A 27,671-nucleotide genomic window follows, 5' to 3' on the forward strand; every position below is an offset into this window, starting at 1 on the left:
TGTGTGTGTGTGTATCTGTTTGTGCACATGTGTGCACATGAAATGGGTTAACATGACCCCTGGAGGCAAACATACGGAAAAAAATGGTCATCCTAGGCCCTACAGTTCTTTAAGATATTCACAGAGAACTGTGTCTGCCCTACCCTCCTTTCGGGGGGTCCAGTCCAGCGGGGGGGGCTACAGATCAAAACGAAAAATGACGGTTCCATGCTATCCATGTGGGGTTACATGCCCACCAAGTTTTGTGTACCCGGTCTTTCAGTGTCCCGGGAATCCTTGTTGGTGTACGTCACTAAATGTACACATAAATTATTTTATTGTAAGGCCCCCCATGAACGAAAGTACACAAAACTTGGCATGCATACGGAGGGTGTCATAATGATCCTACACTTTTAATTTTGTGCAGTTTTGACCTTGTCAGCCAGAGATATTGTGATGAAAACACCTACTTTTTTGCTTTTTAATTTTGAACTAGGTGGCGCTATACATGAAATAAGTGGTTACGGAATGGGTTGACATGGCCCCTTAAGACCAAGACACAAAAAAAAAATGGTCCTCCTAAACCTTACGGTTCTCGAGATATTCACAGAAAACTGTGTCTGCCCTACCCTCCTATCGGGGGGTGCAGTCCAGCGGGGGGGCTACAGATCAAAATGAAAAACGATGGTTCCATGCTATCCATATGGGGTTACATGCCCACCAAGTTTCGTCTACCCCGGTCTTTCAGTGTCCCGGGAATCATTGACGGAAATTTGGACATGCGAAAAAGAAAAAAACTAAAAAATCTGACTAAACCTATATGACCGCCGCTTCGCTGCGCGGCGGTCATAATTATAGATCATTATTGTGTGTGTGTGTGTGTGTGTGTGTGTGTGTGTGTGTGTGTGTGTGTGTAGGTTAATTTATCTGAAGCTCAATGGATTAGCTGACAACAAAGAATCCTGGGAAAGCATCGACCAGCTGCACATGATCCATTGTGACATCACAAACAAAACCATTGGTAATCATCGTACTTGGATGTGCATAATTGCATAATGAGAACATAGCACTGGCTGTATCTGTTGCAAATGTTCTTACATGGAATGCTTTTCAGAATACGTTGAGGACCACTGGGACAAGGACGAGTTCTTTGGCTACCAGTTCCTGAATGGCCTAAACCCCATGCTGATCCAGCGCTGCTCAAAGGTGCCCGAGAACTTCCTCGTCACAGAGGAGATGGTCAAAGGCCTTCTAGGAGAAACCACCTTGAAGGCAGAGATAGCTGTAGGCAACACATTGGTCAACAGTCTAGCTTGGGGGAAAAATCAGTAGATTTGAGCACAGTATATAGCATTATGCAAATTATCTGAAAATATATAATTACATTTAATTTGCTGAAAGGCTTTTTGGTAGGAAATATTTCTCTTTTTTTAAGCATAAAAGCATAAGCATAAAAAGCATGAATCCAATAATCCAATGATTAATCCAAGTTGCTGGAAAGGTAGCATGGCCAACAACGGCCCCTTTGACTGGACTGATTGAAGTGTAGCTTCAATCATGAATGTTTGTAGAAAAAAGAGACCAACACAAATATGTTGTTTTTTCATCTGTGTGAAGCTAGTTCATGTTATGTCTGATGCTAAACTCTTTTCTATATTTACTGTCTATGTATTGTTTGCCCTCCACTACACTAAACCACTCAGAAAGGGAACATCTTCATGTGTGACTACAAGATGTTGGATGGGCTTGTGGGAAATGTAGTTGCTGGCAGGCAGCAGTACCTCACCGCTCCCCTGGTCCTGCTCTACTGCAACCCTCAGGGTCTGATGCTGCCCATAGCCATACAGGTAAACACATTACACTTTTGAAATGTAGCAAAATAAAAAGAAAATGTAGTATTTCAAAATGTTGAGATGTTTTTCTAGTGAACAAAATGGAGGAATGCATACATGCACGAGAAATAGAAGTGGACACTGAATTAAATTGTTATTCATTTTAATTCATGTTACAGTCAAAGCCTAGCTGAGCTCAATTGTTTAGGAGATATTGACCTCAAGTATGTTTAGGAGAAATAGGCAACACCAAAAAAACATCTAATCTTTTAGAGTTTAAAACAGTTTGTTTGCACTGTGTATAAACTAGGTCTGTCAATCGATTAAAAATTTTAATCAAATTAATTACATACTCTGTGATTAATTAATCTAAATTAATCACATATATCATTTTTGCTGTGAAAGTATTTTAAATATTCAAATTCAAATGAATCATTGAATAATCAGCATTAGTGACATTCAAGTTCAAAAACTCTTTTATTATTATTTTCACTGTTCAAATAATGTTCATAATAATCTATGATATGACCTAATATGCTGAGGAAATAAATTCAAAAGTGCTTCGGGAAGAAGTTTTTTTTCACATACAAGGCATTTCAGGCCACACCTGAGGACACAATGAAAATAAATTAACACTCCCCTCAATGTCAACACTATTTCTTTGAATTGATTTTTGACATTAGAGTTGACAAACTCTGGTAAAATGCAAATTCCTTGCTGCAGACATTGCAGAGGACTTTATTTTAATCAACACTTTATTTTTATCAACACCATCAGACCGTTTTTTAAAAGCAAATGTTCCAATCTATGATCTAGGCAGCACATTTTCTTCTCTCTCCTTCATTTTACAGGGTAATGGTTACTGACTAGAATGGCTCGGAGTCAAAGGTCATACGGAATCGATTAATCTGCGCTATTTTTTTTAATTATTTCTCAAATTAATTAATCAAAATTAATCAGTTATTTTGACAGCTCTAGTGTTAACGTCACACTGTTCTAGTTTCATGGATTTGTCATTTCTCCACAGTTAGGGCAAATGGCTGGACCCCTTCAAACCCCCATCTTCCTGCCCACTGACCCCAAGCATGACTGGCTGCTGGTTAAGATCTTTGTGCGGGCAGCAGAGTTCAGCATGCAAGAGCTCGACTCTCACCTGCTGAGAACTCACTTTCTGTCTGAGGTGTTTGCCATGGAAACATTGCGGAACCTCCCATCCCCGCACCCTCTTTTCAAGGTATTGAATCTGCGGGTGTAATCTCACATGCATTAGCTGGTGTGAGGCCTATTACCAAACAATTCAGTGTTCCAGGAAGAACAAAAAATATCCAAGAATGATTAGAAAAATAGAGCATCACATGGGCTGAGCATTTGAATTTGGAGATGCTGTCTATACTGTCTGAATCTATCTATCTAATTAGTTCCAAGTATATTATCATTTTAATTTGTCTTTAGGAACTGTCCGTATACCACATGCTGAACTTTCTCTTTACTGTTTTTACTGTTTTTCTTGTAGCTCCTCATTCCCCACACCCGCTACACACTTCACATCAACATCCTGGCAAGAAGTCGCTTGATTTCCGACGATGGATCCATTACCTTGGTACTCATACAGCTTTACATAATGAAACCGTAAAAAATGGATGTTGATATGATCCCTACTGTCAGGTAATGAGTAAGGAGTTACTAGGTTTCCATCCGACAGCAGCAATATTATAGAGATATACTATACAAGTATATTTGTATACAAAGACCATTTTAATTTGATTATGATTTCAGATAAACTGTGGTATTTTATACTTTATCCTTATGAATTCATTATGTATAATCCTAGAATGCCGGCATTGGTGGAGAGTCATTGCCTGAGTTGCTGAAGCGTGGAACCTCCTCCCTGACCTACAGCTCCCTCTGTCTGCCTGAGAACATCTCTGAGAGAGGCCTGGAGGACGTCCCCAACTACTACTACAGAGATGATGGCACACAACTGTGGAACATCATCAACAAGTATGCTTACCATTGGAAAGTCAGAGTAGGGTTGTCAATTGTACCCCCCCCCCCCCCCCCTTTATTTGTGTGTGTGTATGTGTACGTGTTTAAAAAAGAGTCAAACTATTTAAATAGTATATCACTGTTCACTTTCACAATGACTTCATGTATACAGACAACTATATAAGACACTGAATCATGTGGTCATTTGCAGGTATGTAACAGGAGTCTTGCAACATTACTACACATCTGATGAGCATGTGCAGAAGGACACAGAACTGCAGAGCTGGATCAGAGAGATCTTCACCAATGGATTCCTGGAAAGGAGCAGCACAGGTGTGTGCAGTAATACTGTCTTTTAGGAATAAAAAAAATGGAATTACAAATAAAAAAGACCTAACTCTAAAATCTATTTTAAGACACTTTAATAAATGTCACCCAACAGTTCCCTGGGAACAACAGGATTTCATGAGGAATTTAGAATGTCAGAACACACACGGATCAATGGCCGCCAATTCCTTGTGCTGTCATGACTGCATGGAGTTCAGTTCATTTTGTCGTCATCTGATGTTTCACAGATGTAAATGCACTTTTATGCTGATGGAGTTGTTTTGTGTTTTGTGCAGATTTTTTATTTACATGTCGATGTCTTATTCCTCCACAGGCGTACCTGAGTCTTTTCAGACAGTGAGCGATCTCATCAAGTTTGTTACCATGGTGATCTTCACTGCATCCGCTCAACATGCTGCTGTCAACAACGGACAGGTAAACTTTTATAAAGGGTCTGTGTATCTATTTGGTTCAGATTCTAAAATGATCGCCCCTTTTAAAAGTGAACTGAGATTTAGTAGACACTTTTATCCAAAAGCGCCATGGGCTCTCATCAGTGTGTTCAGAATCAAACCCAGGCCGACCCTTTTCAGTTTAACACTAGCAGTTGGATGCCCAGAATCAAACCCAGGCCGACCCTTTTCAGTTAAACACTAGCAGTTGGATGCTTAGTTAATCTATTGAATTCAGAAAGCCCCCATTGACTTGAGATAGAGCAGACCATTGCCTTATTGTCTTCTATGAATCAACATTATCTGAAGTTGCTCTACACATAACATAAGCTCATAGTTCCGGTCCTTCATTATGATTGGCTGAATCGCATTTGATGCCGTTGTAAAATCCAGCACCAACATACTAGAGGGAGAGCAGATAGCTAACAAACGTTCAGAAAAAGTCCTGTTGGCAAATTTGAGGAAAAGTCGGTAAAGGGGCTATTTCACACAATTTGAGGGTGCTGAATTCAAATATTTTGTTCACCAAGCTCAATTTTGAGTTTTAAGCTTGCTAATTAGCATAATTCACATACTTTTTGGTTTTGCCATCAGATATCATAGGAATTGCCAAAAATAAGGCATTAATATACTCTTTATGTATCAGATATGTTGTAGGACAGGACAGGAATTACCCCAATGACCCTCAAGTAGCAAATGAAAATAAGATAAAATTAAAATATAAATTGAAAATATAGCCGCAAGCGGCAATGGCGGGCCCGCAAACCTGTGACATGTCGGAATCCAACAAAGCACCGACGTGGTGCGTTGCGTGTGTGAAATGTACATATTTGATGCGGGTGCTACTATTTGTTTTTGTATTTTATTTTCTGCCACATTTACTCGCTTGGCCAGGTGGGGGCGTAATGCAAGGCAGGCCCATTGGGTGTCATCATAATCATAATATATATTAACCTGAGAAATTTCAGACCATTCATTTTAAGCAAAGAACATTTCTGATACACTTTTTGGTTGGCCAGATGGTGGCGCTATGTTAGGCATGAAAATTACACATGTGAATATCATCACAATAATGATATCCAAAATGTTTGTAAACTTTCAGATCAATCACTTAAGGCATTGTCCATTTCTGGCACATTTCCTGCTTGACCAGGTGGTGGCGCTATGCCAGGCAGGCCCATTGGGTGTCTGGATATCATCATAATCATAATATCTATTAACCTGAAAAGTTTCAGACCATTTATTCAAAGCATAGAGCAGGGATGTCAAACTCAGGCCCGGGCTGCTTATTTGTGGCCCGCGAGGTCATTATTATGACCGCCGCGCAGCGAAGCGGCGGTAATATAGGTTTAGTCAGATTTTTTATTTATTTTTTTTTTCGCATGTCCAAATTTCCGTCAATGAGTCCCGGGACACTGAAAGACCGGGGTAGACGAAACTTGGTGGGCATGTAACCCCATATGGATAGCATGGAACCATCGTTTTTCGTTTTGATCTGTAGCCCCCCCGCTGGACTGCACCCCCCGAAAGGAGGGTAGGGCAGACACAGTTTTCTGTGAATATCTCGAGAACCGTAAGGTTTAGGAGGACCATTATTTTTTGTAAGTTGATCTCAAGGGGCCATGTCAACCCATTCCATAACCACTCATTTCATGTATAGCGCCACCTAGTTAAACACAAAAAAGTAAAAATGAGGTGTTGTAATCGCAGGTAACGGTGACCTAACATAGTCAAAACTGCACGAAATTGGAAGTGTAGGATCATTATGACACCCTCTGAATGCACGGCAAGTTTCGTGGAATTCCGTTCATGGGGGGCCACACAATAAATTAATTTATGTTACTATACACCAACTGGCCTGTAGGTGGCCGGAGACAGTTTTCTGTGAATATCTCGAGAACCGTAGGGCCTAGGAGGTCCACCTTTTTTTTGTATGTTGATCTCAAGGGGCCATGTCAACCCATCCCATTACCACTTATTTCATGTATAGCGCCACCTAGTTAAAAATTAAAAAGCAAAAGTGTAGGTGTTTTCATCACAATATCTCTGGCTGACATGGTCAAAACTGCACGAAATTGAAAGTGTAGGATCATTATGACACCCTCCGAATGCATGCCAAGTTTTGTGTACTTTCGTTCATGGGGGGCCTTACAATAAAACAATTTATGTGTACATTTAGTGACGTACACCAACAAGGATTCCCGGGACACTGAAAGACCGGGGTACACAAAACTTGGTGGGCATGTACCCCCACATGGATAGCATGGAACCGTCATTTTTCACAATAAATTAATTTATGTTACTATACACCAACTGGCCTGTAGGTGGCCGGAGACAGTTCTCTGTGAATATCTTGAGAACTGTAGGGCCTAGGATGACCATTTTTTTCCGTATATTTGCCTCCAGGGGTCATGTTAACCCATTTCATGTGCACACATGTGCACAAACAGATACACACGCACACACACACATTCACAGTAATCATACGTATGACCAGTGTTGGGCAAGTTACTTCAAAATCGTAATGTACTATGCATTACTTATTACTGTCATTTCAAAGTAATTTGTTACATTATAATATTACTGTCTCTGAATTGTAAGGCATTACACTACTATTGCATTACTTTTAAGTTACTTTCACCAAAATATCTAGAAATATGGATTTGCCATTCTAAATGCAGTTTATTACGCTCAATGCAGCTCATTGCTCTTCCAATGGAGGGAGATGTGGTATAGCATAATGACTGAGCTAGGCTTAAGGCTAACAACATACAGTAAGAATGCAATAGGCGCAGTGCTCATGATGAAAAACAAGGAACAATCATAGTCAGAATTTTGTTAAAAACCGACAAAAGGTCAAAGTCTGGTAAATTGTGATATAAATACTGTAACTTTAAGGCCTAGGCCTGCTCAATAGAGAGCCTATTGTAAATCAAAGCTTAATAAAGACATGTCAAGATGGTGGCCTACTGGCCATTTCGGTGCCCTAAGTGAGTGACATTTAAATGGTAACTCAAACACCTAAAGTAAAATAAAAGGCCTATTATACAGACCATTAATGTGTGTTTTTTAACATTAATTTCTGAAGAAATGCTGTTTTCTTATAAATGCTGCACGGTCACTTTAAGAGCATTGATCTTTACGTTCTCATAATGCCCTTTTGTCAGCTCTTGTTTACAAGCCTTGTTTGTTGAGTTACATTGATAGCACAATATTAACAATAATATGCACAATGTTAAGTTGTTTTAAGCAGCCTTGGAAAGTATGCAATGACATGTTGCTTCACATTTCGTTTTGCAAATAAAAGTGAATTATGAGCCTGGTATCCACCTAGCTATCTGAATGGATTTTTTGTCGACTTGGCATATCATGTGCTTCATGTAGCCTAAATGCTTGGGAAACGAATTATTGAAGACCCACCAATTCCATTCTACTAGTACGTGGTGGAGATTGAGAGAACCCAAAAAGTATCAAACTTCCATGTACCATGGTGTTAGTCAGTGGCGTAACAAGCCAATGGTGGGCCCAGGTGCGAGAGCGCTACACGGGCCCCATATCAACGAATTTTGGCCCAAGATGAATTAGCTCTGATACATGCAATACACATTAAGGGTGACTTCAATTGTTTATGCAAAGGGCCTGAGGCACCGAAGTAGTTTAGTTACAGATTACAATTTCAAATAAAAAACACACGACTACATATCCATTACATGTCAAAACATTAAAAAATGATTTTATTAACAGCCTGCAGGCCAGGGTAATCTAATATTACTGCATTAACATCAACTCGCATGGAATTATGGGAACACTCAATGCGCCTCTTCAACCCTCTGCTGAAACTGCAAGCGTAGATTGCTTGCTTATAAACTCGCACTGCGCAGAAACAAAACTTAATGTAGCCTAACTTATTTAACCGTCCAGAAACCAAATAAAACTAGATGTACCGCAGAGCGGTACAAAATATGACCGCCGCCCAGTCCAGCACATTTTTTCCACAAAAAGAAATCACGCTGAAAGGCCTATATGATTCTAACTGTCTCACTAAATTGCATTATCCACACTCAATTCTCACTGGTATCTGCTAGACAACAAGTACCAAAACATGATTAGTTCATAGATTTCACATGTAAAATTCATTTTATACAACCCCACCTCCATCTTGCCTGTTCATAATTATGAGAAATTCTTGATTGTTTGTGTTATGTTTATGTTATGTGTGTGGGTGTGTGTGTGTGTGTGTGAGTGTGTGTGTGTGTGTGTGTGTGTGTGTGTGTGTGTGCGTGCCTGCGTATGTGCCTGTGCATGGAAGCGTACATATGTCTACTGTGTGAGTATGTGTCATGATTACTGTGAATGTGTGTGTGTGTATCTGTTTGTGCACATGTGTGCACATGAACTGGGCTAACATGACCCCTGGAGGCAAATATACGGAAAAAATGGTCATCCTAGGCCCTACAGTTCTCAAGATATTCACAGAGAACTGTGTCTGGCCTACCCTCCTTTCGGGGGGTCCAGTCCAGCGGGGGGGCTACAGATCAAAACGAAAAATGACAGTTCCATGCTATCCATGTGGGGGTACATGCCCACCAAGTTTTGTGTACCCCGGTCTTTCAGTGTCCCGGGAATCCTTGTTGGTGTACGTCACTAAATGTACACATAAATTGTTTTATTGTAAGGCCCCCCATGAACGAAAGTACACAAAACTTGGCATGCATTCGGAGGGTGTCATAATGATCCTACACTTTCAATTTCGTGCAGTTTTGACCATGTCAGCCAGAGATATTGTGATGAAAACACCTAATTTTTTGCTTTTTAATTTTTAACTAGGTGGCGCTATACATGAAATAAGTGGTAATGGGATGGGTTGACATGGCCCCTTGAGATCAACATACAAAAAAAAGGTGGACCTCCTAGGCCCTACGGTTCTCGAGATATTCACAGAAAACTGTCTCCGGCCACCTACAGGCCAGTTGGTGTATAGTAACATAAATGAATTTATTGTGTGGCCCCCCATGAACGGAATTCCACGAAACTTGGCGTGCATTCAGAGGGTGTCATAATGATCCTACACTTCCAATTTCGTGCAGTTTTGACTATGTTAGGTCACAGATACCTGCGATTACAACACCTCATTTTTACTTTTTTGTGTTTAACTAGGTGGCGCTATACATGAAATGAGTGGTTATGGAATGGGTTGACATGGCCCCTTGAGATCAACATACAAAAAAAAAATGGTCCTCCTAAACCTTACGGTTCTCGAGATATTCACAGAAAACTGTGTCTGCCCTACCCTCCTTTCAGGGGGTGCAGTCCAGCGGGGGGGCTACAGATCAAAACGAAAAACGATGGTTCCATGCTATCCATATGGGGTTACATGCCCACCAAGTTTCGTGTACCCCGGTCTTTCAGTGTCCCGGGAATCATTGACAGAAATTTGGACATGCGAAAAAGAAAAAAAAAAAAAAAAAAAAAAAATCTGACTAAACCTATATGATCGCCGCTTCGCTGCGCGGCGGTCATAATTATTCATATGCATACAATCCCCAATATGCGTGAATTAGGCCATTAGAAGAAGGCCATCTTACGAGCCTTTCGTTGTGCAAAATCGTCAACGATGTTCCCAATATTTAATGCTCTGGCTCTCGTATTTTCAATGGACAGGATAGCTAACCCACGGAGCCTCTCCTGCCCCATGCTGCTCCTTAGGTATAGGTCTTAATAAATTTGAGTTTGGAAAAAGATCGCTTAGCTGTTGCCACAGTCACAGGCAATGTCAGAAACAACATGAGTAGGCTACACACTTCCCCGAATGTGGATGTTACACTGTCATAATCTACCACCAGCATTTTGGCAAGTTGAAAAATAGATGACATCTGTGAAATCTCTGCTTTAAAGCAAGACCTGAATGAGAGGAGTTGTGTTGGGAATGTCGGTGCAATGCCCCTAATGGTCTGACAAACGTCTTGCCTTTTCAAGCAGTTCATCATCACCTGCGAGTTGAAGGGTCATACGTAAAGACTCAAACACATGACAAGTTTCCCGCATACTTGCAAATCTTTGGGAGAGCTGACTGATTATGATGTCCAGAGTTGCATAAAATACCTGCACTTTGACTCTCTGCATCGGTTAAGCGCTCATCTTCCGATAGATCGTCAAAGTGACGCTTCACTCTCCGTGCTCTAAAGTTCTAAAAAAAAAAAAAAAAAGGAGGCAGGGCGGGGGTAGCGACGGGCCCCGGGAGGTCACGGGTCCTGGTGCGACTGCACTTGCTGCACCTACTATAGTTACGCCACTGGTGTTAGTGCATTCTGACATTGTAAACGTTATTGATGAAGAGTGAAACGCAGTTTGCAGTAAAGCTACTATTCATTGGTTACATTTGGGTGCCCCCTCTGTCCTTTGGTGCCCTACGCAGTGCGTGATGCGGGGGGTGGGAGCGGTGGCACTGCCAGGCTACACAATCTTTTTCTGCATTTCTATCCCTTTATTCTCTTTAATTCAAGTTCACAGCTCAAAGCTGTCATGCACTAGAAGAACATAGTTTGTGTTTTATCAAGAATAAAAAAGATTAGCGTGGCACCACTTTAGATGTTTCATTAAATGACTTGTGCTATTTTGCGAGGCATAGTGAGATCTTTTGGTTTCGCACACAAAGTGCACTAACTATTATGTTCTTCATATTCTTCATATCCTTGTCTCTGACAAGCTAAAAATAATGAGCGTAGGCTTATGTCCATCCCGCAAATAGAGTCCGACTTTGAGTCTGCTGCAGCCACAGTCATCTTCAACCAGTATCAGGAGATACGTTCTACTATTTTTCGCGGATTTTTTCTCCTCTGTTGTTCTCGCGGTGGTGTTTGCTAATATGTATCAAAACAAAACAAGCGCTTAATTTTGGGTTAAATGCATTGTAACGCGCGTTACTGAAGTTTGTACCGAGTAAATATTACCCAATTTTTTTTTGTAATGCCTTACATTACCGCGTTACCGCAAACAGCAATACATTACAGTAATTACATTACTTTTGTAACGCATTACTCCCAACACTGCGTATGACATATACTCACACAGTAGACATATGTACGCTTCCATGCACAGGCACATACGCAGGCACACACACAAGCACGCACACACACACACACACACACACACTCACACACACCCACACACATAACATAAACATAACACAAACAATCAAGAATTTCTCTGAATTATGAACAGGCAAGATGGAGGTGGGGTTGTATAAAATGAATTTTACATGTGAACTAATCATGTTTTGGGACTTGTTGTCTAGCAGATACCAGTGAGAATTGAGTGTGGATAATGCAATTTAGTGAGACAGTTAGAATCATATAGGCCTTTCAGCGTGATTTCTTTTTGTGGAAAAAATGTGCTGGACTGGGCGGCGGTCATATTTTGTACCACTCTGCGGTACATCTAGTTCAATCTGTATTAGAAGTGGCCCGCTGCATAGTTTATACAGCGCATCCATATCTGAGCTGGCCCGAGAGTATTCTCTTAAGCGCATCCGCGTTAGAGCTGGCCCAGCACGCTATTCTATTCAGCGCATGAGCGCAGCCCAGGGCAACGCAGCCCATCAAGTTGCTACATACTGTACAGTGTATCATACACCGATAACACTTCATATCCCAAAATGCGTTGCATCGTTAATGCCGCCTTTTCTGTTCATAAACAAAACATGTATCTATGCAACCAGATAGGGTGACCACCCGTCCCGCGTAGTGCGTGCGCGCACAGCGTTTGAAGCCCCGCAAATTGAGACTGTGTCACGCACAATCAATGCTTACTCAAAAAAAAGTTGGTCGCTCTATATCCTGCAGCCGGTTGCACCAGTTGAACGTAAGTTCCATCTTAGCTTAGTTCTAACGTAACTTAGAACTCTAGCTTAGTTCAACGCACTACGTTGAAGTTTACGAGCTACTAAAATGTATCGGGTTGCATCAAACTGAATAGTTTCAACGTAACACCAGAGAATCGGTAGACGGGCTCTGGTAACACAAGTTATGACTTAAATTACACCCCCCTCTCCCTAGGTGTAAGGTCCGTCGTAGGTAATTTGTTAACATGGTTTTCTCATTTATATTGTGGGGATGTTAAATTTAACAAAGTACAAGTTGAGAAGAGTTACATACGCGACCGATTACACACATTTAATTTAGCTACTTGAGCAGTGTTTGAATGTTTGTATTCACTGGAAATCATATGGACCTAGCAGTATACAAATAGGCTACCAAACATCTATCATTACCACACAAAGCATACATTTCATTGCTGTGGATTGAGCTGTTATCAGAGATTTCATTAGCCATAGGCCTACTTGAAAGAGTGTTAACGTTACCATTACCTTCACTAACGTTAACGTTATCCACTGCGGTAGCCTATACGTTTAGGCCAAGTGGTGGCTGAAATATTCCCAAAGCACATATAGGCCTACAACAAAATAAAGTCTGTTATTTTCAAATACAGTGTTATTTTATTCCATACAACAAAGTAATTGCGGAGGAAGTCAAACCCAATGTGGCTTTATCATACAACATTACAGTGAACGTTAGGCTACCCAGAATACTGAACAGTTTTTTTCCCCCTGCGCCTGAATTACTAACACGCAAGTTCACCATCCTTCCTCCCCCGTCTTGTTCCGTGAACCTCTGGAGTTGTGAGTTAAGACTTTTTTTTAACTGTTCCTGTGGTGTTGAGCAACTATAATTCCTGTTAATCCTACAATTTTACAATATAATTTATGTAAAGTGAATAAATAATGAAAAATAAATAAAATGAAATAGCTAAAGTAAATCATAAGTGGAAGTGCTTCTGTCAATTCATTGAATGTTCAAAGTATTATGAATCTTTATTTAGAAAAAAAAAATACACATTGGTTGGCCTATTCATGATACATCAGCAATTACACATGTTTAGGGGAATAGGGCATATTAATATACCATGTAAGGTGGTATGTGCTAGAAATGGGTAAACCACTATCAGTGAGTCTGCTCGTGAGGTGGGGGCATCACCGCGCCAGGCAGTGTCCCACATTGTCCCTCAGAAACATACCCCTTGTCCCCCCTTGGGCTTATTAGCAGGTGGTCACCCTACAACCAGACAAACTGGCGAAGCGAAAGATTGATAATCGGAGCTTTCAAGATAGGTGGGAAAACGATTATATGTTCATATTATTCAAGGACAAACCCGTTTGCTTGGTATGTGGATTCACCGTAGCTGTCACTAAAGAGTACAACATAAAACGGCACCACGTTGAACGTGACTGTCATGACGTGAACTGTCATGAGTTCATGACCGATATTTTATAAAGTTTCAGATCAATCACTTAAGGCATTGTCCATTGTCCATTTCACATTTCCTGCTTGGCCAGGTGGTGGCGCTATGTCAGGCACCATGGGGTGTCTGGATATCATCATAATTCCATCTATTAACCTGAGAAGTTTCAGACCATTCATTCAATGCACTGTGATTTATGACACATTTCCTGTTTATCTGGTGAGATATTAAAATCATATCAAATATATGAGTTATCAAAAATCCCTTTACAATTCAACATCAGCGACATCTTGGCATAATATTTGCCAAATTTCAGATGAATCTGACAAACCGTCTAGGTTTGTTCAAATTGATCATATGGCATCAGTATAATTGTCATTCTTTCTGTTGCCAGTTGGTGGCGCTATGCCAAACATGCATTATGGGCATGTGAATATTATCATTAACATGGTCTTCAATGACCTGTGAAATTTAAAACATTTCGCCATTTCGTCAAATTACAACATATCAAAAAAAAGCTTCACAATTTATAATCAGGAACATCTCGGCGTCATGTATACCAACTTTGACATGAATCGGATCAACCGTCTAGGAGGAGTACGTTAAAATTGATCATGTCCACAACGCACAAAATCTCAATTACCTCACTTCCTGTGGGCGTGGCTAATGGCATGTTAATACAAAAGTTGTTTGTTTTTGGGAGTTACATACACCCACCAAATTTGGTGTGTGTATCTAAAACTATATGCCAACCACAAGTCACAGTGACATAAGGGGGCGCTATGGAGTTCCTGGGCAACGCCCGGTGCCAAGCTTTTATCCCTGTCTATTCACTGTATCACTTAATATGTGTGCCAAATTTCATGCGTTTTCACCCATGGGAAGAACCTCTTTTGGCATCATGATTCATCACATATTTCATCACATATTAGTCTGCACAAAATCCCAAATACCTCACTTCCTGTTGGGCATGCATTGTACATACGAAAGTCGTTCATCTTGGGGAGATACAGACACCTACCAAATTTGGTGTGTGTAGCTGAAAGTATATGCCCACCACGGGATCAGTCATCTAAGGGGGCGTAAGGGGGCGCTAGCGAGTCTCTGGGCCATACCCGGGGCCAAGCTTTTTTACCTAGCTGCTTTGTGTGACACCTGATGTGTGTGCCAAATTTCCAGACTTTTCGATTATGTTAACCACCTCAAAATATTTGGCAACAACGGGATCAAGTTCAAGTTCAAGTTCAATTTATTTCTTTGTCCCAAATGGGCAATTTGATTGCAGACAGGATCACATACCACACGACAAGACACAACACGATACAATACAGACAGATATGCACAAAATAATAATTTAGTTGTGATAAATAGGTCTGACAATGCCTAAAAAGTCAGTAAAACCAAGATAAAAACTTCAATAAATAAACTAAACTAAATGGACAAATCTATGTTTTCCTGCTGTGTGCATTCAGTACTTGGATAGAGAAGGGGATGAAGGGATTTTTGTACCTCTGTTTAAAAGCAATAGGAGTTTTAAAACGCAAGCCAGATGGCAGCAGCACGTATTCAGAATACAGGGGATGGCTTGTGTCTTGATATATTTGTATCGCTTTGTTGAACACCTGCTTATTAAAATATTCGGTGAGACTAACAAACTTCACTCCCACTATCTTACTGGCCATATTTACAATCTTGGAAAGTGCATTTTTGTCTCTGATGGTGACATTTCCATACCAGCAGATAATGGAGAATGTGAGGAGTGACTCAATAAAAGCTTTGTAAAACAATGCCATCAATGTTTTGTCCACCTGAAACTTAGCCAGTTTCCTAAGTGCAGAGAGTCTTTGTTGCCCTCTCTTGCACACCGAGGTGGTGTTCAGGTCGAATTTAAGCCGGTCATCAACAGAGATGGCAAAAGTACTCACTTCCCATACTCAAGTAGAAGTATAAATATTTGTGTTAAAAAATACTCTGGTAAAAGTAAAAGTACTGATTTAACTTCTTTACTCAAGTAAAAGTAACAAAGTATAGGCTTAGAAATGTACATAAAGTATAAAAGTAAAAGTAGTCTTGTGAATAACAGCCATTTTATTTTTTATGCAACGGTACCTAGACCATACAAATGTTACTACAGTGCAAGAGTGCCAGTGTCTCTTTTTAAATCTTCCCGTAACATGTTGGGGCATTTCTGGGTTTTGCCAGACAAATAGGTCCAACACCACAGTATGAGAAACATCCCAATAACATGCACCACCATGCTTTACTGTCTTCAGTGTACTGTGGCTTGAATACAGTGCATGTGCAAGGGTCCGGTGCCATGTGATCCTTTGTTTGTTCCCCATGTGCTTTGTGTTTACCTGCCTGTCACCTGTCTTTGTCTCCGCCCCATCTCCTTATTTGGTCTGTGCTTAGTTTTCCCTCCTTTTCTGTTTCCACACCTGTTTTCTGTTATTGTCTTGTTGGTCTCGTCCAGTCCTCTGTCTTTCTGTTAATTAGTCTGTTAGTTTAATTATGGTTTCCACCTGTCTTGTTTTACCCTGATCATTGTCCTGTGCCCTGTTACCCCTGTGTATGTAAACCCTCTGTCTCCTCTCAGTCTCAGTCTTTGTCGGTTATTAGTCTTATTGTGTTGTATTACACACGGTTTGTCCAAGTACAGAATAAAGAATCTTGTAAATTCCAAGGTTGTGGTGCCTTGCATTGCGTTTCGGCTCAGCTCTCCCCAGCTTACCGTGACAGCATGCGGGTCGTTGGACAAACTGTCTGCGGCCAGAACGCTATACAGTTGAGAAGAGAGAGAGAGAGAGAGGAGAGGAGTGGTTGTATGGTGTGGCAGATGAAAAGTCCATGACAGCACTATGCTATAGCATAAGGCATGGTGAAGGGTAGTCAACACTAGCACAGGTATGGTCAGTGACCACCGTCGCACGCATGACTGGGGTGCCAGTCACAAGAGGACACAGCAGGGTGGTACATTCCAAAAATGCCTGAGGTGGTTGAAGTTTTTGAGATTCTTGGGATTACAAGAAGTCCAATATTCTGTGATCGTAGCGGTCTAGGTGGGTTGTATGGGACTAGGAGACCTTTAATATATTCAGGTGTCCGGCCATTCATGGCTTTGTATATTGAAAGTAATATTTTTAAGTCAATGTGACTTTTAACAGGTAGCCAGTGTAAAGATGCTAGGATGGGGGAAGTATGTTGTAATATGTCTAATCATGCAGGTGACTCCATGTCATATCCATTGCACTGCTTCACTGGGGGACCTTGTCATGGTGGAAGTGCACTCTGACGACAGGCTCTTTGAAGACCAGAGGGTGAAGAACTTCTGTTCCCGTGTTACCGCTGGCTTAGCTCCAAGGCAGGGCTGAGACCCATGTTTATTCTTTATTGCCATGTTATCATGTTATGGTATTTTGTTGCACTATAGAATATAGTGCTGAATCACTGCTGAATGTCCCCCCCCCCCCCCAACACATATTACATATGAGGTCAGGTCTGCAAGTGTAATAATTGTAGGTGCTATCTTAACTGTGTCCTCATCCTAACTGGGCCTGGTATGTGTGTGTGTGTGTGTCTGTGTGCGGAAGTGTTCTCTTTCTGCACCTGCTATTCCCACACAAAGTCACAAAATTGTTACATTTAAACCACTTTCACCTGTTCTGATTAAGTTCTAAGAAATAGTCACCCATAATTATCAATCAAGTTTTCTATTTTTTCACCTTTTTATAATGGAATTTCCTAATTGTCTCTCAAAAAACAAAAATGATCATATGATAATAAATGTGATTATTACCATATGTAAATGGCAAATACGAACCATAAATGATGTCTATATCATTGGTAATTGAGGTAAAGTAAACATATGTTAAGTATTTTTACATGCATTCTTATCCACCAGACCTGGGAACATGTGCTGTGTAACAAAAATAATATTTTATAACATGTTATGAACACCATACAAGGGTTAAAGTTCTACCTGGCACAGAACACATTTCTTTTCATCACCATCATTTTATTGCATTCTACCTTGAGAAAGCGACTCGCAAACACATTTCTGGTTATGTCCTTTCATAACCAGTAAAAAACAGCATGATTTCTAAAATCATCCCTGTGTCTTTGACCTTCAAGGCAAATTGCCATTCCAGGATACTCACCCGATAGCCTATAAACAGAGGCAGAGACAACTGGACGAGGCTCACAACAACTTCAGGTCAGTCTATTGAGAGATCTCTTTAATAAATGGAAAAGGCTTGCTCTCTGAAGTGCTAAACCAACATATACTTTGCACACTGTTCTTTAAATGGTGAAATCTATTTAGTGAAGGGAAAGGGCTGTGATTGTTCTCTGTTTCCCTGAGTACAGAACACTCACAGAGCTCATGTCTCTATTAGAATTGGAAACGGTCAAGGCCGGTGAGGCCAGGTATAGACTGCGGACCCAAAAGAAGACTCAGAGACAGAGGGTAGATTAAATGTAGACAAACACAAACTCTGCAGATCAGGGAGAATCATTTGGTAACAGAAAAGACAAATAGGCAACTCAAAAAATGTCAAAAACCACAGCGGAGGTACAGGCAGGGTCCAGTCAGACCGCCAAAGACAGAGAGGCAGAGAGGTCTGTGTATAGTTAGGCAGATAAATACACAGGTACCTGTAGCCTTTGGCCAGAAAAACAGTTACTCCAACAGGAGCAGGACCATTTGCAAGAATCCGCTCTGAAAGCCACAATAATCTGGCAAAGGGTAGGTTGCACCAACATGGATCAAGTTTTAACCTGGATTAAATCAAGGTTTTTCCATTAATGAAGTTTAAAGTTAATCAGGTTTACATTTAAAGCTTGGTTGATGCAACCCACCGGTCAAGGTTTTAATCACAGGTGAAGGTTTTAATCATCGATTTGTTAAACCAAGCTTAAAATGAAGTGGTGCAACATGGCTCAAATTAAATTAAAACCTAAATCTACAAATCCTTGATTAGGCCTAAACCAAGAATAATTTAATCCTTGGTGGTGCAGGATACTTTGGTATTTTCCTCCTGACACGGCCGAGGCTAATGAGGAGAGTGGCAGCAGGTGCAACAGATCAGGCACTGGAGATTGAACCAGAGACTTTCTAATGAGGAGACACAGCACTCAAAAAATACTCCATAGAAATGCATGGGGCTAGTTTGTCACGCCAATATGGCCGTTGTCTACACATATCCCACCCCTTCCTTGGCAAAACGTCGACATGTGAATACATTGAGCCAATCATGTGGTGTGATGTGAATACATTGAGCCAATCATATGGTTTGTTGTGAAGACATCGTTCCAATCATGTGTTGTGATCTCGCCGCTGGAGCAAGATTGGTGTCGTGAAGCCTTGCGCACGCGCAGTTCGACCCAAAGACTGTGCCCGATGAGTGCCCATAAAACGTTGGTATATGGCCGCCGAGTGGAGGGACTTGGCCTAAAAGGTCTTTGATTGAACCCCTCCCAGGTATGACAGGTCACAGACTAGGGAGTGGTGTTTCTGGGCCGGACCGTGACAGAAACAGACATTGCATTGCAGAAATGCTTGACGTCCTTTAAAAATGGACACAACTGTTATCATCCAGAAGAGCAGTTGTATTGTTATCCACAATAGCTTTCTTTTTTTTCTTTCTTTTTTTTATTGAGTTTTTTCCAAACATATAAATAAGACCCAACAAACCTTACAAAACCCAACTAAGTGTAACAGACATGGATCGTACAGTATACAAAGACTATTTGAGATTATTGAAATTATAGATAGAGCATGTGAACACAGACAACATGAAACAAATAGAGACAGTATTTGACAAGACAATACGCTACAGGGGACCGATTACAATGGGGGTGGAGGAGGGGCGTGTGTTTGTGCATGAATAGCTATGTCCGTGCATGAAGGTGTGTGTGTGTGATGAATGTTTCTGTGTTGAAATGTTAAAATCCACAACAGCTTTCTGTCCGGTTTAAGTCGCTGTGACATATGTCTTAAATCGCATACTTCTGTACTTACAATACCTAATATTAGTGCACATGTACATTCACTTGTGCACTAATATTGGGTATTGTAATTACAGAAGTATCCGGTTTATGACATGTCTCTGTTGTGTGTCCACAGATGGCGTGTATACGCTGAAGGTTTGCCTCAGACAGTCGACGCTGATTCATTCTGCCAACTTCCTGCAGAGGTCCAGTTCTCATTCAAAAAATGTGTTGAGTTTTTCTCCACTGCAGCCACTGAGTAAGAAACCATCCTCAGTCATACTTTTTCTCACTCGTGTAACCAAGACTCATGTAACCTTTGCCTTGTTCACCCGGCGGCCAGAACGAGGCTACAGGGGACACTTGCCATTACACCTCAGTCCAGCAGATGGTGGTAATGCACTCTGGCAAACTGCCAAAAAAAATAGCTCAGCGAAAAAGAAGAAGGGTTCGCTGGCCTGTTCTTCTTCTTCTTCAGTCAGTATTTTTTGGCAGTTTGCAAACGGAGTGCATTACCACAACCATCTGCTGGATTCTGAACTTAGCCATTTTTTACTGATTCTTCCATAGCTCTATTAGCGATAGCAACTGCAATAAATCACTTCTTTTAACCCATCTACAAGGCTAACAAGAGCTCCACGCTTCATCGACAGTGTAATTAGGTCCTTAAAATTTAAAACGAGGCACTGGCAACATTGTATGTGTGCTGAAAGAAGACAGTTTATACACACACTACATGGAGTAGCTTTTCCACTTGCTACCACTGCGTCGATAGATAGATAGATAGATAGATAGATACTTTATTGATCACCAGGAAATTGAAGATTTGAAGATTTGAAGGAACTTCAGTGATTTGGGAAAAGTCATAAAAAAGTTTTTAAAAAGTTTTTTGTATGTCCAAAGTTTTTTATTTAATTTTTCTGAAGTGTTTACAACTTGGTGTTAACTAATAATTGTTGCAAACTGGAACCCAACAAAATATTAGTGCATTCCTGGAACTGGGTGTCGTTAGACTACATCCTTATGTATCGCTTTCTGCCAGGACTTTTACAGTCTTTTCCCAAATCACGGAAGTGACGTCGACACAGTGGTAGCAAGCGGAAAAGTAGAATAGAATGAAGAGCAGTAGAAAATGGCAATTTATAAGTGTAATTACAATACATTTATAAATAAACATAAGACTATGGGTGGGATAGGGTAGCACAATGGGCACAATGTCCGCCTCCTTGTTGTCCCTGTCAAGGTTGCCATCAATAGTGGCCTACGACATTTCTTTCAATAAAGAGTAGGCTACAACTTAGAATGCCGAAGTCTCGCAGTGATCACCTATTTACTGTAAAAGCTTTGTGAGAGAACGTGAGGAAAAAGCACAAACGCCTACTTTGATGTATTGTCATGCTACGCATTGCACCACCACAGAAAGCAGAGAGTAGCAAGATTCCTAGAACCACACACACGTCAAGTTAATATTTTTGAAGTTGAATAATTTTCCTAAATTCTTCACAACTAGTGAATATGTAAATCAATGCTTGGTGACACTGTTGGGGGGAAAAAGTTTTGACTTCTATTTTTGAAGTTGTAGACTACAGGTGATGAGAACATGAAAGGTTGACATAACTGTCTTTTGGGCCTTGTTTCCTGACTGATGGGTTTTTCTGCAACACAGCTTGATTAAGCTTTAAAGTTAACTTCCTACTGAGCAGGCTAGTTCTGTGGCATAAATTACCATAGTAACCATGCTGGGATTCACGTAAACCACACTAAAATGAGCGAGACTTATCTCTCACTAAAATTAATATAAATATAAGACAGGTTTGGCATTCAGCGAAGTTGATGGAATACTCCCCAGCAGGTGGTTATGAAAGCACAGTGTCCAAGCAGGTATACTGACAAGATTTCAGAAATGGGCAGTAATTTTAAAACTTTTCAAAACATAACTTTATTCAGAGCCCTTTGGACAGTGTGTCTTATGCTGCATTCCAGACACCTCGGAAGTCTCGGAAGTAGTTGGATTCACTCGGAAGTAGTTGGATTCTCCCAATTTCATTCCAGACAAACTTGGAGCAGTTGGAGGTCAAACATTCTGACCTCCTACTGGGAAAAAGTACAATAGAACACCACTTGAGTTATCATTTCTGAACTCGGGGTAAGTCGATCTGCCCCAACTGGAGTTCGACCTCAGACATCCAAGTTGTCTAGAATGCAGCATAACTACCTTTTTTTTAAAGTATCTAATGTAGTTTTGGGTGTTTTGGTGAATCTAGAAGTCACAAAATATTTTACCCTGCCATTGTAAATTGTTCCATTGCCATTGTTCCTTCTGTAGATTATGTGCATTGGGGTTAAAGAAGTATGAACATTGTACCAAATCAAAAAAATTATGTCAGAATCCTTTTCACCCAGCCAAACCTACGGTACTCACCATAACATGAAGGGCAGCTGTTGCTTTTTTTTGCACATCAAAAGCACTGTAGTGTTTTTTTTTCTGACACAGCATGTCTTGCAGAATACGTCCTGAAGCACTGGAAAGAGGATAAATTCTTTGGCTACCAGCTGCTGAATGGTCTTAACCCCATGATGATCCAGTGCTGCTCAAAACTGCCCGAGAACTTCCTCGTCACAGAGGAGATGGTCAAAGACTCTCTGAATGGGAGCAACCTGGAGCATGAGATTGAGGTAGGTTATATGGTGTATCAACAAGCAAAATATTAAAGATATTTGCAAGACTTGTGAGATGTAGAAGCTTGGAGCAGGAGATGATGGTATGCGTTTATCAGCAGGTTACAGTCATGACCTCTAAAGGCTTCAGTGCTTTAGCAGTGCATGTAATCAGCTAATCATGCACATGGCATCTTTTCCTTTAAGGTGTTACTAAGAGTTTATACATTCACAGTTCCTAAAACAAATCTTAAGGGTGTTTAAACATCCCTATAATAGGACACTCCAAGGCCAACACATAAAATTGTAAAAATTACACTGGTCACAAACACTCAATTCTATATTTCAGATATAATTAATCACACACAATATTGTTCACTCCATGATTGTTTTGGTGAATCAATTTACAACATATTCAGAATGAATTAGGATTAACAGAATAGAGTGAGAATTGGTGGATGTATTAATATATTTCCCATTTTAATCTGCCTCGCAATCCTATAGAAAGGGAACATCTTCCTGTGTGACTACAAGATTTTGGATGGGCTTGTGGGAAATGTAGTCCATGACAGGCAGCAGTATCACACCGCTCCCCTGGTCCTCCTCTACTGCAACCCTCAGGGTCTGATGCTGCCCATCGCCATACAGGTAAACAGTTTGCATTTATTTTACCTTCCTTATCCATGATATTCATCAACCGACACATTTCCCATGATTCATAACGTACAAATGACTCTATACTCTTCACTATTTACAACTTCCCATGATTCATAACGTACAAATGACTCTATACTCTTCACTATTTACAACTTCCGACTCCATGTATAAAACACTCCTGCCTTAAAAAAAAATCCTTTAACTTATTTGAGTTGTTTGTACAACCAGCCATGGAAAAAGTTGAACCTGAACTAATTTTTACTCATTTCCACAGCATTCGCTGTCAACAGCTGTTAATGTTACCGAAAGTTTAAAACAGTATTGGTTGTCATGGCGGTGCACATACTGTAGATCACTTACGAATAAGGAGCTTGAGCATCTGACGAGAATTGAGCATCTGACTGTCTTTTATACTTTTTTTTCTTTACCGTCTCTCTCTCCACTGTATTTGGTACCCAAGTATTTGGTGCCATGTATAACAGACCATTTTTATAGAGAGAATTACCGTACTGTACTTCTAATTGCAATTCATCATGACAATCTTGCAGGATTTCATTCTGATGCATTCCTTTTGTCCACTTTACTGTTCTGCTGTTATTCAAAGTATGATCAGAGACTTTCTAATGAGGAGACACAGCACTCAATAAATCCTCCATAGAAATGCATGGGGTTAGTTTGTAACGCCAATATGGCATTTGTCTACACATATCACACCCCTTCCTCGGCAAAACGTCGACATTTGAATACATTGAGCCAATAATGTGGTGTGTTGTGAAGACATCGTGCCAATCATGTGTTGTGATCTCGCCGCTGGAGCAAGATTGGTGTCGTGAAGCTTTGCGCACGTGCATTTTTAGGGTCGCATTCATTCATCAGAATGTTGGTTCCAACTTCATACTTTCACCACTAACATGTATGTCTCCCCTACACAGTTAGGGCAAACACCTGGACCTGAGAACCCCATCTTCCTGCCCACCGACCCCAAGCATGACTGGCTGCTGGCTAAGATCTTTGTGCGGGCCGCGGAGTTCAGCGTGCACGAGTCCGACTTCCACCTGCTGAGAACTCACCTGCTATGTGAGGTGTTCACCATGGCAACATTACGGAACTTACCCTCCTTACACCCGCTCTATAAGGTATAACACCTGGAAAACGGGTGGGGAATCATGGGAAACAATCTAATCATTGAAAGACTATTGGTAATTGTAGAACATATTCATATGTACATTTATGGGTATTTCCCCCCCTTGCAGCTCATCTTTCCGCATATCCGGTACACGCTTCACATCAACATCCTGGCCCGGAATCAGCTGATATCTGAAAATGGGGTCCTTACCAAGGTATGTACATACAGCATTTTTCAACAGGCATTAACGATACAGTCCTTACGTTTAATCCAATATAGGGCAATTCCATGGGAAATTAAATTTTTTGTAACATCCATAACGCCAATAAAATGTGATGGTATGGTATGATGTGAATGATTTACATGAAATTTGAGCATTTGCTATTTTTGGCTGAAGAATGTAAATGAGAAAAAAAAGAATGGCCCATAATTGTTTTGTTTTTTTCAGTTTAGTATGTCTGTTCTTACAGCGCTCTGTAAATGGAGGGGAAAAAATCATAGCTTGGATCATAGCTTGGACTAATCTCTATCATATACCAGCCAGTCAACAACAGAGTGTTATGTTGGAATAGCTGTTGAAGTCATATCATCATAACAGTAATGTTGAGTTTAGTTTTAATTTGCCCCTAGCAAATGTATTATAACAAGTGACTTGCCTTACAAACACCAGCAACAGGCACTGAACCTAGCTAACCATATATATATATATAAATATATATATAAAATATATATATATATAAATATATATATCTATATATACATATACTTACAAGTGGGCATCCGTGGCCTACTGGTCAGCGCTTCGACTTGGAACTGGAGGGTTGCCGGTTCGAACCCCGACCACGACCAGTAGGAAGCGGCTGAAGTGCCCTTGAGCAAGGCACCTAACCCCTCACTGCTCCCCGAGCGCCGCTGTTGTTGCAGGCAGCTCACTGCGCCGGGATTAGTGTGTGCTTCACCTCACTGTGTGTACACTGTGTGCTGAGTGTGTTCCACTAATTCACGGATTGGGATTGGGATAAATGCATCCCTAACGGGATCAAAAGAGTATACTTATACTTATATCATAAAATTGTTAAAAACATGCGCTTTGACCTCATGGATAATTCAACTTTTTCATTGTTTGTTAATTTACTTTGGCGGGGCATTTCTATCGGATTTATGGTGCTCTGTTTTGTCTCTGTTAACGATACGACTCTCAGTATTCAGGAATGGGCGGAAAGTCATTGCCTGAGTTGCTGAAGCGTGCAACCTCCTCCCTGACCTACAGCTCCCTCTGTCTGCCTGAGAACATTTCTGAGAGAGGCCTGGAGGACGTCCCCAACTACTACTACAGAGATGATGGCACACAACTGTGGAAGTAAGATTACAAATTAATTAGCAAGTGATAATTATTTATATATTCGTGGACCACTTGTTAGAAATCTGACGCAAAAAAAGTTGAGGATGTTTTCAAAACTAACATAGAAAGAAAACATAAATGTTTACAGGCTGTAGGTCTAAGCCATTTGGTTGTTGACCAGTTATTTTGAAAAATGATTTAGCCTGTTTCACTTTAGTTGGCCAATGGTTTAGCCTGTTTCACTTTAGTTGGCCAATGGTTTAGCCTGTTTCACTTTGGTTGGGCAATGGGCCCATACTATGCTGCTGCTCTAACACAAGGCCATGTGATTGTTTGCAGGCATGTCAAAGGAGTACTGACACAGTACTACAAGTCTGATGATTATGTTCAGGAGGACACAGAGCTTCAGGGGTGGATCAGAGGCATTTTCGTATATGGGTTCTTGGGAAAGGAATGCACGGGTGAGTTTGAGGCCCTCATCGTGTTCATACTGCACAGTAGTACACACTATTGAATCAAAGATCACACCCTGTGAGCCCAAGATATCCTGAATTTGGAGATATCCAAATGAGCACCAGGTATCCAAAGTGTACAAAATTAAGAATGCCTATGTGTGACTCAGTAGGGCAAGGTTACCTTTGTAATTTGTAATTAGTTCTTAATTGGTAGGTTCTAATGTTCCAACTACAAACCAAAGTGGTGTCTTATCCACTTGTGTCAATGTTCACTCTAATAATGTGGTAAAGGTTCAGTCAGCGATCGTACACGTTTTCAGGTGTATAATTTTTTTTTTTTTGTTGCATTCAACAATCATCTCACAATTCACTAGCTGGCCATTCCATTACAATGTTAAAAAAAAAAACCGGTCTCTGTAGGCTCCAAAAACTGGAAACAAACCAAGTGGGCCTGTCCCCAAAACAAAAACAAAACCCTATGCAGTTTCTCTGCAAATACTTATGGGAGGGGTGAGATGCATCTCTGGTGTTTTTTGTTTGGTCCTTGTTAAAATATAGTGTATGTTGTTTTGAAAAAAAGTGCCTACTAATAATTGTAAATATAAACTTAAATATAAATAAACGCAACTTCCTGCACAATCGCTGACTGCATCTTTAAAGAGGCATGGGCTCTCTGTGATATTTTGTTCAACATTATTTAAATGCTGTTTCCCTTTCCTTTTTCAGGAATACCACAGTCTTTTAGTACAGTGACAGATCTCATTAAGTTTGTCACCATGGTGATTTTCACTGCGTCAGCAGCGCACAGGTAATTTAACAACAAGACGGAAATTATGATGCCGTTCTTTTGTAGTGCGTCTAACGTTCTTATGTCAAATTCCCCCCAGTTTGACTTTGGCGGCTGGATGCCCAACTTCCCTAGTGCACTCAGAAAGCCCCCTCCTAAGGAGAAAGGCCAGACCACGGAGGACACCATCATGGAGACCCTGCCTGACAAGGGAACGACTGTGAACATAATGGCCATCCTGAAGCTCCTTAGCAAGGATTCTTCAGACCACGTGAGTCTCTTTGTACTAGATCTGAGCAACAACTACATCTGACTAGGTATGATAGTTCAGTAATGCTATTGTTTGAAAGCACGTTTGTACCTACAGTGTAGCCTAGCAATGGGTCCGTATTCACCTTTGTGTTTAGGTTACAATTATGAAAATTAGCCTACTATCTGCCCTTTGGTTTATTTACATAATTACTGTGTATAGCTGAAGTGTTTATTTAAGAGTGTTCTCAAATATTTCACAAGTAATTACAATGACTGCAGGCCAAACATACCTCTGATGCTATTTAACTTTGTCCATAGTATCCCCTGGGTAACTTCCCTGAGCAATGGTTTGTGGGTGATGTTCCACACAAGTTCATGAAGCACTTTAATAAGGACCTGGATAAGTTGACACACCACATTGAGAAGAGGAACGCTAAGCTTGAGCTGCCCTACATTTTTCTGAACCCCACAAATGTGGACAACAGCATTGCCATCTGAAGAATACTTTGCATTCTGCTTTTTGTGGAGGAGTT

At 40.7% G+C, this 27,671-nt stretch overlaps 1 pseudogene; it reads left to right on the top strand.

Moving 5' to 3' along the window:
* Nucleotides 1-1,712: 1,712 nt before the first annotated feature.
* Nucleotides 1,713-27,636, top strand: LOC143118889 (polyunsaturated fatty acid lipoxygenase ALOX15B-like; annotated as a pseudogene).
* The last annotated feature ends 35 nt before the right edge of the window (nucleotides 27,637-27,671 follow it).

The sequence above is a fragment of the Alosa pseudoharengus genome, unplaced genomic scaffold, assembly GCF_046254945.1.
Source record: "Alosa pseudoharengus isolate Yale_2024_CS ecotype anadromous, Long Island Sound unplaced genomic scaffold, YU_APseudo_1.1 YU_APseudo_1.1_scf_1, whole genome shotgun sequence".
NCBI lineage: Eukaryota > Metazoa > Chordata > Actinopteri > Clupeiformes > Clupeidae > Alosa > Alosa pseudoharengus.